This window comes from Lepidochelys kempii, chromosome 9 (genome assembly GCF_965140285.1).
Source record: "Lepidochelys kempii isolate rLepKem1 chromosome 9, rLepKem1.hap1, whole genome shotgun sequence".
NCBI classification, from domain to species: domain Eukaryota; kingdom Metazoa; phylum Chordata; order Testudines; family Cheloniidae; genus Lepidochelys; species Lepidochelys kempii.
Window position 1 is genome coordinate 4,848,798 of NC_136388.1, and position 12,627 is coordinate 4,861,424.

The following is a 12,627-nucleotide window of genomic DNA, read 5'->3' on the forward strand; positions in this document are numbered from 1 at the left end:
TTGAAGATCGAAGCAGAGAGTTGCCGGAGCTTTTGAGATGCCGTTAAAGAGCAAATGCATGCCAAGGTGACTGGGAAGGAGTCCCCTTTACAATTCCTGTCTCTCTCAGAGCGGCTGACAGATGCTTTCCCAAGCTCCTACCCCGTTACAATGAAATATCACAGTGGGATGCCAGCTGCCATACGGACAGCGCAACAGTAAGAGCATCCGACCTGTCTCCTGAACAGTGCATAGCACCTTTCCCAGGGTCTTGCCCATTTTAGTTGTATAAGCCCCAACCGATGGGGTTTCTTCCATCATGTGTATTTCTCTGACATTTAACCACCCGAAGAAGGTGAAATATAACATGATCTCCACCCTCTCTTGTTAGGATCTCTCAGTATAAGTGGCAGGACCACTCAAATTTCTCCCAAGCTTTCCTGGGTGACTCATGACTCCTGTGGGAGCAAGTGAGAGGTAATGGAATTTAACAGCCAGCTGGGGGACAAACCTCAAGACCTATCTGTCGGACACATCTTTCCTATAAAGGGGGTGCACACACACAAAAGCCTGCTTTGCCCGCTCTCAGAACAGGGCAAAGGAAAACAAGGAAGAATGAGACCGGAGAGACAAGAAGAGAAAAATGAACTTCTAACCCATCTCAACTGACTCTAGAGATGGGAAGGGAATAAGCAGGACTCGGTGCAGATCGTTCACCTGGATTATTTACATCTGGAAATGGGCTCAGATAATCCAACGTCTGGAGGAGTTTGCATTCGAGTCTGGACCACGGTGCTCAGATGCCAGTACACAAAGGAGACTGACAGAAATAGGGACATGCAGAACTGCTTAGTGCATCACAAAAGATAACCAAACTCCAAGTCAGGGTCAGTACTGTTTCTTTTTTATCCATTAACTCACATTATATTGTACGTGAATGATTGAGGACTGTGTTAATTATCCATGGGCTTGTAGTCCTCTCCAGCAGCAAGCGTTCGTTCAGGTAACAGGAACATTAAGGACAGCAGACCTATTGTTATGTCTAAGTCACTCATCAGACAAGGCAGACCTGTCAATCTAGGTATTAATTTAGCAATGTCTTTCTAATTACACGTGTCACGCCCTTCAATTCCTAATCCTGCAGGACAAGCTTGCAAAACTATCACAGAAATGTATTAACCGAGGCACAAAATCCACTTGTCCTCCCTTTGCCATGCTAATGGCTTTTTTTTTTTTTAAACACTTACCCCAGGCAAGCAAGAGATTAGGATATTGCAAGTCTGCTTTAGAAGAAGGAGCTCACATCCAACAGGTCGTACATTCACACTCCTCTGAATTTCTGCAAAAGAAAAGAAAAAGAAAGTTGTTGCTTTAGCATGGCAGAAAGGGGGATCACATGGGGAAACAGCATCCATCCTCCACTGTTTGTACCTTCTTCCACCCATAACATTAATCATAAGTAACATTCAAATAGACTGTTGAAATCAGCAGCAAAGAATGGCAGAGAAGGGCAATCTTGGGATTTAGCCGTACAATTCTCACCAACATTGATGGGCATTATGCAGAAAAATCCCTCTGCAAGGACCTAAAGCTGTGCCCTCGTATTTGGCTGCCTGAATGTGCAAAAAGCTTTCGTCTGTTCATGGGCAAAACCCAATTCACATCAGTAGAATTATGGGTCCCCCCCTAAAGCTCTATCCTCCATGACAAAGGGCTTGACTTGTCTTGATGTATTGTGACAACATGCCACACACATCAGATCACATCATGACATCATCAGCTGTACTGATCCTGAAGAGATTGGGTAATGCTTTTAATATTCTCCGAGCCCACGCTTACAAATTTGTGGGACGCACCCAGTTAAACTTGGGCCCGAAACTCAGGGTGGATGGAACCTTGCGTTATTTCTGTGCCCTTAAATTGATATCTACCTCCAGCTCTGCAAGACTTCTAATAAAACAGAATCTCCCTTCCAAACCGAAGGGCTTCCGTTCAATAAGGATTTTAAAAAAACTTGTGAAAAAAGAGGAGGGAAAGAGGTGAGTAGAACTGTACAGCACCAATATCCCAAAGTCTGTCCATCAGGGAGGATTGATAGTGTGTGTGTCTTATCTCCCCTCAAAGCTGCCAAACAAAAAGCAGTGGACAGAGACAATCAAGTCTACCAGGAAAGTATCTCTTGTTAAATAATACCCCTCCACACTCATCTACTCAAAATCCTAGGCCTCTACAGAGCAGAGGCTGCCAACAATACCAAACTGCACAGTGGCTTCGCAACACAGATACCTGTCCACCGGGGGTCAGACCTGCGAACCACCCAACCCGTGAATTAAATATACAAAGCCACGTCTCCAAGGGTTAAAAGGCCAATGCGCCAACCCAGTCATGTATCTCTTCCCTCTGCCTGCCCCCTTCTCTCTTGTGCCTTGTCTCTCACCAAGTTTTCACTGAAGCTGTTTGTTCTTTTTCAATTTCTCTTCCCTCCTTGGGTCTTTTTGCTTTCCTAGATCATTTTTCTCTTGCTGATGCCTACACTTTAGTAGGGGGATCAACTGCTGTCCGCACAGGAAAGTAACGTGGCCCCATTTGGCACAGCTATGAAAATAGAAATGTTTTTCCAGTGCTGGTGGTAGAAGATTAACAGCTGCCACAATACTGTCCCTAGCAAAATAACAATGCCAAATTCTTGCATCCCTAGAACTCTCAGCACTTTACACACAAGAGGTCAGTTTCATTATCCCCATTTTACAGATGGGGCAACTGAGGTACAGAGAGGAGACATTTCTTGCCCGAAGTCACCCAGCAGGCCAGTGGCAGAGGTGCCAATAGAATCCAGGTCTCATGAGTCCCATGCTCTATCCACTAGGCCATTCCCAGTATATGGTAACTATAGGTGGCATAGACTAACAACTTCCATCGATGTGGTGGCTTTCATCCTCAAAGATCCCAAAATGCTTCACAAACAATAGGCCTGATTCAGCAAGGTACCAAAACCCATGCCTAACTTCAAGCATGCATGCAGCCCTGTTGACAGGACCAGTGCCACCAAGGCTGAGCATCTTATCTCCTATCAACATCAATGGAAGTTGAGGGTGCATAGCAACTCATATATGCATGTAGGAATCACCTCAATCTATCACGGGAATGCAACCACATGCATGGAATATAGCAGCTCTTCAACAGTACAGACCAACAGGGAAGCACTGGAAGCCAAGAAGAATACTGAATGCAACTGAAATGGCAAAGGAATTAAGTTAAATCGAATGTGATCACCAAAACTGGATTTTGGCCCAGACACTAGGTTGATTTAGGAAAATTAAAAGAGGCATTTAAAAGTTAGAGAGGGTTCTTCCTCCGTCAATTCTTGGTGAGGCAATCACTGAAGCCTTCAAGCTCTGTGAGACAGTCTGGAAGAGAAAAAGGAGGCATAAACTTAAAAGGCATTAGACGTGATTAGCTGTCGGCTTTGTTCTTCAGAGTGCGTCTCCACAGTGGTGCTTGCTGCACTTGTACATTAGAAGCCTTTTATGTCTGTGGTGAAAAGTGGCCTTATTTCCTTTGATATTTTGGGGAAGCAGCATTTTAGTTTATAAATGTCATGCTGCAAGAAGTTACAAAACAGCAACAGAGGAACCAACACGTGCCCCAGTAAAACCAGATCCAGCTGTCTGTCCATTTATCACAGTGCCTGACAGTCCTATTGCTGGAAACAAAAACACTGAGACGCAGTGTGGTTTAGCCAATTATTTCACAATGTATTTAGGGCAGGTAAATGGATAGCGATCTGGTAATTCATCCAAGTCGGGTAGGGAAGGGCGCCCGTAGGGCCCCCGCCACATTGGTTGCAGAAGTTGAAAGGTGAGTAGTGAACGAGGCAGGAGATTACAGGAAGAGAAAGGATGATCTTCTGGTTAAGGCAGCTGAATGTCACCCTGGAGAACTCTATCCCTGCAGGTGCCACAGATCTCCTAGATGAGAGGCTGGGCAAGTGACTTAGATCATTTTCTGGGCACCCAGCTTGAAACACCTGGAGCAAATTTCCAGAAGTGCTGAGTGCTCGCAGCTGCAACTGAAGTTGACTGGAGCTGTGCTTTGACCAAAAAGTGCTATACAAATGATACCTTCTGTGAAAAATCAGGTCCCAGATGTCTGAGACTGAGCACCCAGAATTAGTGGACACTTTTGCCAATTTCTCATCTGAAAAATGGAGATAATACCACTGCCTAGCCATTGCAAAGGTACCTTCATTAACATTTGTGAAGCTTTCAGCTACTCCGGTGACAGTAGCATGGGAAAAAAGTTAATTTTGCATTCAGTGCAGGGTTCAGATGATATGCGTTAAATAAAGCCACATATTGAGCAATGAGGATAAAAAGAAATGTTAAGTAACTACCCATTCAACAAGCACCATTCATTCTGTGCACTCAATGAGTCCACGTCCTGGGGGGAAAAATAGTTTGCAATCATGTAGTCAAAGACTGTATCATAATAAGAGCTGTGCAAATAACTGATTTTTTGGTTTGCTGGCAGCTCTGAAAAACAAAACAAAATAAATAACTAAAAATGTGACTCAATCCAAGCCAAAACCAAAGCATGAACTTGAACTCTGACCTCCCTTCCCTCCCACACCATCCAGGTGAGTGCCCCAACCACTAAGCTATGGGGTATTCTGAGAGGGTCTCTCTCAATCCTTCCTGCTGAAGCGGTTCCATTTTGTTTAAAACACCTGAATAGTAAGAGAAAGAGTAAGAAGGACTCTAGAGACTGGCGGTTATAGAGCCACAACACCAAGCCACTGCCTCATTGAGCTAGTGAGGTAAATGGTAGCGGTAGTAGGCTGTTATCATCAACATGGAACTGCCAGTAGAGGACGACGACAGTGGGTTTCACAGCTATTTGCTGAAAGCAGAGGAACGTGGAGACTCAGGAATCTTGGGTTCAATCCCAAGTTCAGGAGGGGCCTTTGTTATAGTTGTTATAAACCCTTATTATGTGCACCCTCTCCCAGGCTGTCCTCCACCCTCTGCCTCCCACCCCTCTGCATTCCAGCCAGGCAGTTACCTCCTTCTCCACATTGGTTGGGAACCAGTTGTGGGGACATCAAGAGCACAGAAGAGAGCCTCACCGGCTTTCAGTTCCAGCACCTATTGCTCCAACAGCAACCAACAGCCAGGAGAAGCAACTGCAGAACAAGTCCCTCTCCGCCCCAGGATTAAGCATGCTCGGAACACACAAAACGCTTGGAGAGTTTAGCTGCCAAAGTCTAAACAGTCTCCACTGGGCACACGCAAAAAGATTTTTCAGGAACTTATAACTCGGCCAAAATTTCACCAGGAAAGCAAAAAGCACAACTCGGATACCACGATGACCTCCCTGCTGAATCTCCAAGTCCCTATCCCACAACGTAGATTCCAGAGCTTCTCAACAAAATGGTTAGGAATTTTTTTAACCTGGACAAAACAATCTCTTTTTCCCCTAATCTCATCTTCAGAAACTGCTGACCTGTTTTAACTGAAACTTTAAGAGGTGAGAGAAAACCAGCCTGAAACAGAGAACTGGCATGAAAAAATTGAAATCAAATGGTGGAAGTTTGACAAACTTATGAGCAACCGAAAAAAGAGTCATATAATGAAAAGTGTTCAGCAATATTAACTCTGGGTGTAGTTACCAGTTCTGTCTGCAACATACTCTGACAACATCTATTGTATAGTATGATAAAACAGCTACTGTGTTTACACTGTACTTAACACTGACACATATCCAATCTCTGGAGTGCAATACCGTTGTTGGTAACAGCTCACAGACCATTACACAATAGTTTCGGGCAGGAAATAAAGAATTCTGCACCCAGTTGAACCTGTATGGGATACTATAGGTAAACACATCATAACTCATGTGAAGTGAAATTTGGCGAGGACCCCAGGCATAACCACCCTAACTTGTAAAAAGCTATGGGACGTTTAATGACAGCAATTATCAGGCGTGGTTTTTTAACTAGTCCTCTGAAAAGCTGCACTGCCAACACCACACGCACCCGCCTCACTTTCTCTTCTGGACAGGTCTCTCTGAGTTAGTATAGAAACAGCAGCACTTGCTGAGTCGTCATTCCCAAGAACCTCTCCCGCAGCTTCGGGCTCTCAGAGTCCAACATCCAACTACTGGCCAGGCTTATCCCTGCTTAACTAAGGAACAAAGAAGAGCAAACAACTGCCCAGGCCGCATGGCTGAAGACCAAAGCGTAGCACACAATACAACAGTCACACACTGCTAAATCAGTGAGGGGTCACAGAAGAGAGACACGAATGATTAAAGGATTAGAAAACCTGTCTTACAGTTAGAGCCTCCAGGAGCTCAATCTATTTAGCTTAACGAAGAGAAAGTTAAGGGGTGACTTGATTGCAGTCTATAAGCACCTACATGAACAAATATTTAATAATGCGCTCTTCAGTGAAGCAGAGAAAGATCTAACATGATCCAAAGGCTGGAAGTTGAAACTATACAAATTCAGACTGGAAATAAGGTGTAATTTTTTAACGATGAGAGTCACTAACCCTTGGAACAATTTACCAAGAATTCTCCATCACTGACCATCTTAAAATCAAGAGCAGATGTTTTTGCTAAAAGATCTGCTCCAGGAATTATTTTGGGGCAGTTCTTTGGCCTGCGTTACCCAGGAGATCAGACTAGATGATCGCAATCGTCCCTTCTGGTCTTGGAATCCATGCCAGCAAGACCTAGAGTTACCCACAAGGCTTACAGACAGACCGCTCAAAATTAAAATCTGCTGCTCACTTCTGTCACTTCTATAGTGCCTGAAATTTCACACAAGGAAATGGTATTGAAAGAACTAACGCCGAGCAGTGATCAAGTCACCTCTGCAGCTTTATCTGAAATAGGAACCTTTTGCCTGTATTACCTGTTAAGAATGCTTCACTAGGCAGGGATATCCAGTCTGGTATATTAACTGAAACTTCACAAGGGAAGAGTTTCAGTAGGTGGGGGACTGGGGGGGGGGGCAGAAGGGAAGGATTTCAATTTCAGGTTACCATAGAGAACTAGACCGTTTCCTGTAAGACTAAATCTGATTCATTTCTAAAAATCTGACAACGAAATATTCTCTGAAATTTACCAAAAAAATTAATAATAAGGATTTGTGTCATGTCCCTAATTTTGTGCTGAACTGAGGAGATGCTCAACCCTCTTGATTACTTTTTACAGCTCAGGTAAAATATAGGACTGCTGTCGTAACTCAGTGATAAATTTATGATCACAGTTTCACCACCTCTCGCTGCCTTGGAGGCAATAAGATGTTAACGAGGGAGTGGCATTTGGTAAAATGAATCTGAACAGAGAGTGAGTTCATTTGTCTCTGGGCCCATCTACATACACCACATTCAGACCTAAATTTAAACATCATTTCTGCTAATCTGGCCTATTATACTGCTTGGTTGGCATGGGCCAAGGAGAGCTGAAAGATCATGGCTTCACACCAAGTTCTAAGTCATTCTGGATAGAAGATGGTTTGAAGCCAGTCTGGCTCTGAGAAGCTTGCTTAGGATATAAAATAGTAACAGTACATACCTTGCCTTCCATCTGGGGCTCTCAAAGCACTTTACAAATATGCATGGATTAAATTCCACAAACGCTGCTGAGTACCTTCTCAACAGCTACATAGCAGGAGCCTGATTCTTCAGGTGTGCTGAGCACCCACAATGCCAGCTGAACTCAAGGGGGGCTCCCAGGAAGAATGCTCCAAGAAGCTGGGATGTGCGAGACCCAAGTTTGAGTCCCTGTTCTGACACAAACTTCCTGTGTGACCCCGGGGAGGTCACTTTGTGCCTTAGTTTCCCACCTGTACAGTGGGGATAACAGCACTGCCCTACCTCCCAGGCTGCTGGGAGGACAAACACACTGCAGATTGCGAGGAGCTCAGATACTGCAGTAACAAAGACCAGATTAGGTTATATTGGAAGCCAGTGCTTGGGAGTGCTGAAAATCAGGCCTCAAACTTGTTCACATTCACCCAGGGAGTCAGTGGGAACAGAACTCATCCCAGGTCATGGGAGTTTGGCCATGAGACTGTCCTCCCTCTGTATTTTGCACTGGAATTGTTTCAAACAGGTTTTAAGCACTGTTCCCAACCCTTGCAGGTCGTAACACCTGCTAGAAACCAGTCAACAAAGCTAGGGCCAACAGCGTCTCTCGCTGGCTCTGTGCTCTTGAGAGTACAAGCAAGGCCTCTTGCTTCCCTCTTCACTCTGTGGTGCCTTTTCCACCACTGCCTTGCCTGGCATATTGTCCTACAACCATTAATGGCACCGAGTAAACCTGTGTTTAGACCCTCTGTTTCCACATCAGGACCCCCTGGAACCACCCTCCTGCCACTTAGCAATATGGGAAGAGCAGGATGGTTGTGCAGAGGCATATTAACACGTAGGCGTAGGCCAGCAAATTTATAATAGCAGCCAGAGGTTGCTTCCCTCTGCGCCAGTTCGCGCCCTCCATCCCCGCCCCAGCTCCATCCATTCCCCGCCCCCTCCCTGCTCCTATTGGTCCCCTTCCCCAAATCCCTCCGCCAGCCCCACCTCCTCTCCTGAGCGGGCCACGTTCCCCCACTTCCCCCCTCCTTCGCGAAGCTGTTTCGCGCACAAGCACTGGCAGGGAGCGGGGAGAAGCAGGACCCGGCGGCGCGCTCAGGGGAGGAGGCAGAGTGGAGGTGAGCTGGGATGGGGGGGCGGCAATTATTTCAGGGCCTAAGGGCAGCAAAATCTTTAATCCACCACTGTGGTTGTGACCCCCTTTGGGACTCTCCTGGGGGTCGTGACCCTGCGGTTAAGAACTCCTGCACAATACCGCACCGCCTCTCTGTCATGTGTAGTCCTGGCACCCTTCCACAGGATGGTGTGAAACTTTATGCATTATCAGCCATGCTCCCAAGGAGCCTGTGGAAAATGGAAACGGATTACCAGTACTGTCCATCCTCCCTTTTAAGAAAGTGAAGGTAACAGCACGGAAATGAAAGCACTGCTAACTCTGTGACGCTAGAGTTTGGAAGGGGAACCCTGCAAATCAGAGAAGAAGCAGCAAGAGTAGAAACTCCTGCAACCTGTATACCCATCACCGCCCTGACGGAATGCAAGAGGCGCTTCGGGAAATGAAGACATTCGTGGACGGGAAGTAGGTTTGGTGAAGACCATGCAACTAGGAGGAAAGCTGGAGGGCACGCCTACTGGTGAAGAAAAGCTCACTTGGGCCTCAACCATAGGAGGAACGATTCAGCTTTGGGAAGGAGGACCCTGCTACTGCTGGCAAGTCCACCAAGGCCCAGGGTGTTCTCCTGGCATAAAGATGTCCCCGGGATGCTCTCACTCCCATGCACCCAGCTCTTTGAAGTCAGCGTCCTTAAAATGCTGAATACCCAAGAGAACTGGCTTCATGGCCTCCATCTCCATTATAGGCATCTCAAAGCGCCTGCTGCTAAAAGGAGGGATGAGACTTAGGCCACAAGGCTTAGAGCTTGGAGCAGACAACTGAGGTCAGAGGTTAGACCAGCTGACTGCGGAGTCAGGACACCTCGGTTCTGTGCCCTATGTGGCCAATGAACTGTTGGGAACCTCTGTGCCTCAGTTTCCCCACTGGTAAAATGGGTACAGTGCATTCCTACCCCATGGAAATGCCACGAGGCTAAATTAATTTTTGTGAAGCAGTTTAAGTACCCCCAATGAATAGTAGTATTAAAATATAGCATTTTATTAACAGGTGGCAATCACACCCTTTTGGCCTTAAAAAAAAAAAAAAAAAAGTCTATGAATTATGGTTGAAGCTATAGGAGTACAGAACGCGCCGCAGTTATTCCCAATATCTGCCTTGCAGAATTCCTCAATAATAATAATAATGGGCCATGACCTTGGTCAGGGGCTTTATGGCCATCCTGCTCTATGAATAGGAGCAGCACAGAATTTCACGATATTCAGGAGACAAATGCAATATCTCTGATACCACTGGGAGGTTATGGAGGACATATTTTTGTGTTGATTGGAATTTTTTTGCCAAATTTTGGATGAAAAACAAATGAAGTTTCTCACAAATATTTGCCACCTATTTGTTTTTCATACTCCACCAGTTTCGTAGATTTTTGACATAAGAACAGTAACCACGGGAGTTAAGTCTTATTCCCATCTTACAGCCAGCGAAAATGAGACACAGCGAGCCCTACGCGTGACTTTTCCAGGAGCCTGATCCACAACCACAAGAACACGAAGTGCACACAGAAGCACACACAGTTATAACTGCACAAACACATATCTGGTGTCTGCACTGTTTGAAAGTCAGCCTGGGAGCAATCTAGTCGAAAGCCACAGAGTCAGTGGCAGAGTCAGGAACAGAACCCAGGAGTCCTGACGTCCATCCCTTTGAGTTTAATCACCAACTTCCCAAGATCTAAAGGGCAGATCCAAAGGCAGTGAAATCAACAAGCGTCATCTGACTGGATCAGGGCCAAAGAGCATCATTAAGACCCACATTTGGCAAAGCTCGTGCTTAATATTAAGCATGTGCTTAAATGGTTCACTGAATCAGAGCCACAGTGAAGGAGTCGCTTCTTCTCAGTTTTGCCCCACTAACAATTCAAAAATATTCTCTTTCACACCCACACCTGACTCTGAAAACTAAAGACTTTGCCACACATTCAAAGGGAGGATAACTTTGAAGCCTGCACATCTGGAAGACAACATTTCTTTTACTTCTCCTGCCTCTAAACAACCCAAGTTGTGGGGTGGGAGGGGCATTAACAGCATGTGATGGAAGCTTTCATTAATGTGAATTTGACCTTCACTCCTCTTTCTTCTACTGTCACAAAGTCTTCTATGAGCTCCTCTGGATACCTTCCAGCAGTTGTTGCAAAATACAGCTTACGGAACACAGACACAGACACACATTTGGTAAGACAGAGGCTCAAAGATCTGGCCAACGCATGTTTTTTGCTTTTTTCGCGGCGTATGTAAAAGGTCTTTGCCTCGATGCGATGTTGGAAGCTGTCATAATGAAACATCCTCCTGTTATAACATGGCCCAAAGGAGCGACTATTTCAGATGCCTAACAACACGCTTGCTTTTATACGAAAAACAACAGTGGAGAACAAAGTGATTTGCTACAATGTGAAAGTCAAGTACAGAAACAGCTGGGATCTCGACACAGCTGCACAGTTCTAATCCCTCGAGTACTTTCATAGTCCATTCAAGAAATAGGAAAGGACGGTGGAAAGGTTAGCACAAAGGAATGTTTGCAGCTAAACAGCAACCTCATCTCCTCAGAGTAACTAGAGATCTCCTACCCCCCAGCACTGAGAGCTGGTTCAAACTTACATTAAAAAATAAAATCATCAAAAAATGCCCTTTGGGGGGGAAATGAAAGATTTTTCTCAAAAAAGCTGACTTTTTCAACAATGTTCATTTTTCAAACATTTTCAGAGAAAGTATCAAAAATATTAACATTTTTCATCTCACAAACAACAGAGAACCACACCAGATACTGCTTTGATAAAAAAAAAAGTGAAATATTTTTAAAAAACAAAAATGGATGAAAATGGGAAGACTTAAAAATAGAAACAATTTTGAAATATTTTTCCCTAATTTAAAAAAATAAAATAAAATAAAAACATTCAACCCGGTCTCATGGTGAGGAGCACGGCATAGGTATATTCTTAGAGACCTTTGAAGAACATTCTGCAGCCAGCTCAGGAGAACAACTCCAGCGGATGTTCAGAGAAGGAGACATGGATGCAAATCCGAACGCAGAAGATTCAGTGGTACTTTGGCAACGCCTGCAGGAGATTTCACAGCATCAGGAAGGGTCAGGTTCCGAGGTTTCCTCTGCCCCTTACTTCTGATCAGTCCGGCTAGGCTGGGAGTAGGTCCCATCTGAGAACTTTCTCTAGAGTGTAGGCCTTTCAGACAGGAATGTCTCTTCTCTCAGCCTGAACAGCACCCTGCAGAATGGGGCCCCTATCATCTGAAGGCTGTGTGTGTTACTGCTATAAAATTATTATAATAATAACAGTAGAACAGCGGCCCAATCCCCACCCCTGCGACAGTAACGGTCCCACGGCTGTCGCCACGGAGGGAGGCAAATGGCTACTTTCAGTAGCAAGTGAGTCACTGCCTCCACCCATTATGCACGGACTGTCTCGCAGTCTCACACAGACCAGTCTGATAGAGGGGTAACTCCAATGATTTGGACAGCCTTTCTCCCAATTTCCACGGGTGTAAATCAGGTCAGAATCTGGCCCTGGATCTGTAAAGCTCTTCGAGAGCCTCCTAGATTAAAGTTGCACAAGGTGGTGGATTACCTGATCTTCTTGCACATTTCACGGCCTACGACCACCTACTTCCACTTTGTCTGGCTGGTGAAACGTCCACTTCACACCAGCCCGGAAGCTGCCAGGGCTCGACAGAAACGTGCTCGCCCCCTTCAGCCTTCCCCATCACCACAATGGCGATGTCAGCCTGGTTCCGTCCACCCGCTTCTCCACAGGGGAGAACGTTTCGCATTAGCTTCACACGGTTACGCTACTGGGCAAAGTGGTGTTATTAAGCCCCAGCTAGATTTCAGCCTTGCCCATTAGTTGTGCACACTGGCACCTGAGGAGGT

The 12,627-nt window shown here is 45.5% G+C and overlaps 1 protein-coding gene across 7 annotated transcripts in view; it reads right to left on the bottom strand.

Moving 5' to 3' along the window:
- LPP (LIM domain containing preferred translocation partner in lipoma) overlaps nt 1–12,627 on the bottom strand; it is a 415,845-nt gene that overhangs the window by 356,593 nt on the left and 46,625 nt on the right. For all 7 annotated transcript variants that reach the window (XM_073359053.2, XM_073359048.2, XM_073359047.2 and 4 more), the window contains exon 2: nt 1,227–1,318. The gene's annotated coding sequence lies outside the window, so the exon portion shown is untranslated. The remainder of the gene's footprint in view (nt 1–1,226; nt 1,319–12,627) is intronic.